The sequence below is a fragment of the Ostrinia furnacalis genome, unplaced genomic scaffold, assembly GCF_004193835.3.
Source record: "Ostrinia furnacalis isolate ACB-3 unplaced genomic scaffold, ASM419383v2 OfSCF0694, whole genome shotgun sequence".
In the NCBI taxonomy this organism is placed as follows: Eukaryota; Metazoa; Arthropoda; class Insecta; order Lepidoptera; family Crambidae; genus Ostrinia; species Ostrinia furnacalis.
Genome location: NW_021130933.1, coordinates 1319937 through 1326448, shown reverse-complemented (window position 1 = coordinate 1326448; position 6512 = coordinate 1319937).

The following is a 6512-nucleotide window of genomic DNA, read 5'->3' as shown; positions in this document are numbered from 1 at the left end:
AGGGGTGTTGTAAAAGATAAAAATAACTTAAGATCCTAAAACTCAAGGCGATCTTGGTTAAAGTACATCAATTAATAATGAAGTAGAAGAATTTTACAAAAATAAGAAAGAAAGAAAGAAAGAAAAAGTTTTATTTGGTCCAAAACAATTTATACACAATTTTACAGTTCAAAGTATTTGTACATGTTTGAACCAAAATGGCATCCGCTCAGCATTGTGTCCTGCTCTGAGGTAGACCCCAGAACAGGACGCTGTTATTCTGCGGAGGCCATTTTTATAAAACATTTTTTTTTAAATAAAACATTTTTAGCTTAAATTCATGCTGTTTAACTGAAAATGACATAACCGCATTAAAAAAACTAAGGAATAAAAATTTAGGTGAGTTATTCCTATTGGCTTTCTATGTCGGAAAACTGTTCTTTATTAATAAGTTCATTTACTTATTTTGATTAAGAATGCCTGTTAATTCTGCCTTGATAAAGAATTTCGATTACATTTTCGAAATTAGTGCTGTACCTCTAGTACGAAACGAACTCGAAAGTTTTTCCTACTAGAGGTACTGTTCCATTAATTAACACTTCGTCTTCGTCCCTGATAAAGTGATATCCCAAATTGAGGCATTATATCATGTCGATGCCGTTGCTGAAGCAATAGGCGGAGGAAGTATCTGGGATATGGCTTAACGTCCCATGTGACGCGGACGCGATTACCCAGTTCTAGGGATGTAGCCGTTTCGTTTCATTTAAGATACCTGGGTAATTAACGAATAAGTAGTATCTGTTAGTATTTACATTCTGACATGTACTTATTAAATACACAGCTATTGTGTATTTTATTATTTAATAAAAAATTGAATGAATAAATATTTTATTACAAGTCCTCAAATCTACTTATTGGAAGAGGTTTGTCAATAATATCAATACACTAATTTTAAAATACAATTTATCACTCTACTTTTTATGATGTTCTGGAGTTTGACAGATTCTTGACGTTTGTCAATGTTGAAAATGTTAATGTTGATGTTGAAAACGTTAATGTTAATGTTAAAATGGTAATGTTGAAAACGTTTGTCAAAGGTAATATTGAAAATGCCTTTGTAGATTTTTGGAAATGACTTTAGTGCCATGGTTTCAAATGAGTAGTGCGAACTACCCTAACCCTATAATATTGGCCGTAGTCAAGGAACCTGCGAGATTGCGTGTTGGGTCAGACGTGTCACGGCTGCCCCACATCGGCCATCGTCGATGAAAATTTATGTCGCCGGACTTTGTTACCCTACTTACTTCGGGATAACCTAATGTAGTATTTATGTAAGCCCCGCGCCGTTAGGCAACTTTATTAGGTCAAAAGAAATAAGTAACTGTTTTCGGCGACAAAAATATAACAGCTATCGTCGCTGACCTCTTTTACGTAGAATCCATTAACAGACTGTCTGAATTGAAATATTCTAATTTTTTGCGTCTGAAACGTAATATTTTTATATTCCCACCAGAGACAGCTAATTTTCTGAAGTAGGTAAACATCTTGTTTGAGATAATTTTTGCATTATTAAAAAGTATCACCGTTACAAAATTTTCGTAGTCCGTAGAAGCTACGAAATGTGGCATTCTCCAAGCCTTCGTAGTTCGTAGCATTCGTAGCTCGTAGAGATTTACCTACTTGTTTTTAAACTACTATAAGTATGTGCTATTAAAAATAATATGTATGAAGAAGTAAAAAATACGTTTGTTATAAATATGTATAGCTATAATTTCCAATTTGACCTCAAGAAAAAAATCTGCGTCGAATGAAACGTTGCTTTTGTAACTTATTACGCAATACAAACGAGAATATTGACTTTACTTTAACTGGCATTCCAATTATTACTGTATCAAATCTTTGATCCTCAAAAACAAACACAATAACAATACTTTACGAGTACTACGGAGAAATGGTAAGACGCAATTAATAGCGAGTATAACGATCGGAAACAATAAAATAACCTGTACAAAAACGCCAATTATTAAAATATTCGACGTAATTGTTAATAATGAAATATTTTTGTCACACATTATTTTACTGCCTAGGTATTACGAGTCATATAACAGTTTCCTTTATATGTAATGCTATCAAGCTATGATTTAAGTATAACATTTTGAAATAATGTTAATAATAGTATAGTAGTAGTAGAATAGAGTATTCCGCACAAATCACTTTGTTGATATTGTGAAGCACGACTCTCAAAAAAAATACCGTATAACTGTTAAACCTATATGTAAGGCATTTAGGTGGGTATTTTTCGATTCCCGTCCAACCAATTAAACACAGAATGAACCACTGTTGAACATTGTGGAGATGATTCGACCGTTCCCAATGTAAACAGTTTATTGAGCGATAATGTGGGCGGAAAGCACAATAAAGGTGGGCGGGCAGTAGGCTCGTTTCCACTCATGCCCGAAGGCTTTCACGCTCATTTCTCAATGACATTTTAGAGTGCGACAAGGTAAATTAAAAACAAACACTTCAATAACGTAGGGTAAACTTCCAGTCATTGAATACTTATGGGCCACGTAGTCGAGTTATTGGACAGATCTTTATTGAATTAAAAAATAGCATTCCTATTACAACAACTAGAAGATTGCGACTGATGGAGACAAAAGGTGATAAGTTGCAATTTTCAATATTTATTTTTATGCGTCAAATATTTATTAACGACTACCTTTCCACCCGTGGCTTCGCCCGCTTGGAATTTTGTCTGTCAGAGAAAATCTTTATCGCGAACGTCCCTGTTTCAAAAACCGGGATAAAACTATCTTATGTCCTTTCCCTTTCTCATCTCTATGCCAAATTTCATCAAAATCGGTTCAATGGTTTAGGCGTGAAAGCAAGACAGACAGACAGACAGAGTTACTTTTGCATTTATAATATTATCATAGACTAGTATAGAGTATAGATGTTCAAGGAGTGTTTTGTCCAATGACTGGAACTTTACCCTAGGTAGGTATACTTTCAGCTCTAATGTGGCTAGCTATAATTATTTTTTTACCTACTATTTTACTTTACACACAAATAATTTAAGCTCCTCTGAAATTGACACATGCTTAATATGTTTTCTGTGATACATCTTAGGATCTTTACGCGTACATAAGATTTACTTAATCCATCTTATTTATCGAGTATTACTATAGCCGCCGCGTCTGTTGTGGTTATGTTAGCGGGTCCTTTTCCTTTGGCGATAAATCGTGCGTAGGCCGCGCTCTGAGTTATCTCTGTCGCCTACTCAGACGCGAAAGGGCGAATCCTGACCTAGGCTAAGGCTGTTGTTTGGTGGGAGTAGATAATTTAGGCTTACTTTTATCGTTTATAAAGTTTTTGACGTTTTGCCGGTTCTTAACGAGTGTTAACTCCCCGATAGAAATACCTACTACAAATCAACATGTTGATGTTAGGTAGGTAGGTAGGTTTTGACTGGTATGCTTTTACACACAACTCAATCAACGGTATTTGCCATATCCCAAAAAATACTAATTGGATTATGGTATTAAAATCGTTTCATCATAATCATTTCAGCCACAGGACGTCCACTGCTGAACATGGGTCTCCCCCAATGATTTCCACATCACACGGTTGGCAGCGGCCTGCATCCAGCGCCTTCCTGCTACTTTTATGAGGTAGTCGGTCCACCTTGTTGGTAGACGTCCCACCCTGCGTTTTCTGGCAAATCGTTTACAATTCTTTGATGTACCTACTTATTTTAACAAATACTGTTTCAATCGAAAAAATGTGTTTATTACGAAGTTCTTGCAAAATTATTCTTTGTTTGCTTAAAATCCAGACAGCGAAGGCCGAGCCATGAACAGAACATATTGTATCAGTATTTTTCTTTGCAAAATTTCTTCCGCGTTTGGTCCAGATGCGGGCGATATTGCTCTTCGCCCAACGTAAATATCGCGTGGTCCATTGTTTGTAACAAATGCCAAGAGAAACACTGGTATTTACGTTAGGTAGCGCATACGACTCTACGGATCGCTTAGTCATCGTTACAGTTGTTCAAAATACCAGATTTACATGCAAACATAACGCAGCGTATTATTATTATGATATACCTGTAAATATTTATCTATAATTGTACAATTTATAACAATTTTAATAATTGAAACACGAAGTAAATCGAGGTTTCGTTTTCTTTTTCTTAGCGACCTTTCAATACAACTCAATATCAAAAGAAAGTAGGTAAGAAAGTAAACATTAAATGGACAAACTATTAAGACGATTAATTAGTGTTTTCTTCATAACAAGAATATTACGCTTTCATGAGCAGTATACGACCTTTCGTGACAGACTAAAACTACCCACACATGCAAGGTTAGAGCGCATACCTTGCGATTCACTTTGTCACGTGCATATTTCCTCTTCATAATACAAAGAAAATGCGATATTTTTCATCGCTTCACCTCTACACGTGTTGCAGTCATCCGTCGACTCAGCGCTTGCAGGAAAGTATTCCTTTAATAAATATGCTTTTACAGTATTATGTAAAATTCTTTCAACGTTCGTGAACAGTCTTTTTAATACTTTATGGTATGCTTTATGCAGGTTTCGTGTTTTGTCAGCTGCTCGTGTTAATGTGTGGCAAGCGCTTGAAAGTCTGCGCCCTGGCTGTGAATGCACTTTCGATGTAAAATTAAAACATACTGGCCACTACACTCCGAGTAACGTTATGAAATTGAAATGAAAATAAAATAATTACGTTTTTAAGTTTGGAATTCTGTTGAAAATTCAAGATTTTATTTTTCGTCTCTTTGATTATTTTTTAACTTCTCTTTTTGACCTTTATTTAAATCTTCGAGCCTTTGATTACCACCTTTAATCAGAAATTTCATCGACGTAAACAAACCTTAAAATGTTACCTACGCAGTAAAAAAATGTTTAGTAGAGTACCTACTTAGTGCGTAACAAGCAAAAAATGCCTTTAAAGAGTTTAGTATCTTGAAAAGTTTTAGTGATAATCTTCAAAACAAAATGCATTTTTGTTGTAATTTTATCCCCGTCAAATATTTAATGAGGAAAGTTTGCCTACCCCTTCTAGAACGTCCTACGCTAAAATTGAGGTGGCTAAATTTATTAATAGTATATCTTTTGCGACCTTTGCACTAAATATGTATTTTAGGACTCTACGAGTACTCGTTACAACTTTGTTGATGCCAACCTCAAACTCCGCCGATCAATCCTGTGAGCAGCTAATTGTTTTTGCTGAAGCAATTTGTATTATTGCCAGCTGCCGACGAGATGCTAGATACTAAGGAAATCTTGAAACTAAGTAATAGGGCTTCTATTGGCGTAGTAGGTATGGCGGGGGAAAATAAAACAATAAAGTTACTGGTAACATAATTAGGAGTAAATAAATGCATAATATAATGTAACGGGAACATGTTGTATCGCTAAGATGCATGTTTAAAATGACGAGTTTATTATGCGCAAAAAAATGTGTACTCATTAGATAGCTCTATCAATTGCATTAATATCCACGTTTGACGCGGTAATTCACTGCCCAGTGTGCAGCGACCCAGTAAACAACGCAGCCCGTGCCTCGACGCCGCAATCAAAATAATCACAGCAGAAGAATCTCACCTTCAACTTGACTCATGCACCTGCTCCCAGTGTGTTCTGACATTGTATTATTCATTTGGGATAAGAGAGACCACACTGCACCGAGATTGCACTTTGCACCGCGCAATTGCATACAAACGTTACTTACCTAACAATTTACAATCACAAACACAACGTTTGTCTTGGACAATCAAAGTCCTAAGCTAACATCACATACCTTTTTATATTTGTCTTACTAATTTCCTTAATGTAGTTAGAATATTCATTAGGTCCCCGAATCACAAGGCTTACAAATTAGTAGGTCAAGTGATCCAAGAAACTCGCCGAACCAGCAAAGGTTGAATAAAATATTAATCCTTAGAGTGACTCCTTCCCTCAAGATTATTCATTCTTGTATCGCGATAAACTTACACCTTTGCCAAAGGACAACACTGATTTATTTTAATAATAAACAGAATTTTCTGTTTAGTTTATATATTCGTACTAGCTTTTATTATCTTTCCCGTTCGATGAAAACCTACCCAATAATATAGTTATTATAATTTCTATTCATAACTAGCTGACCCGGCGAACTTTGTTCCGCCTTAATGACAATAAATAAGCAGACTTTTTTTTAATTTCGAACGGGGTAAAAAGTATCCTATGTCCTTCTCCTGGCTCTAAACTACCTCCCTGACAATTTTCAGCTAAATCGGTTCAGCCGTTCTTGAGTTATAAGCGAAGTAACTAACACGACTTTCTTTTATATTGTACTAGCTGACCCGGCGAACTTTGTTAAGCAGACTTTTTTTTAATTTCGAACGGGATAAAAAGTATCCTATGTCCTTCTCCTGGCTCTAAACTACCTCCCTGACAATTTTCAGCTAAATCGGTTCAGCCGTTCTTGAGTTATAAGCGAAGTAACTAACACGACTTTCTTTTAT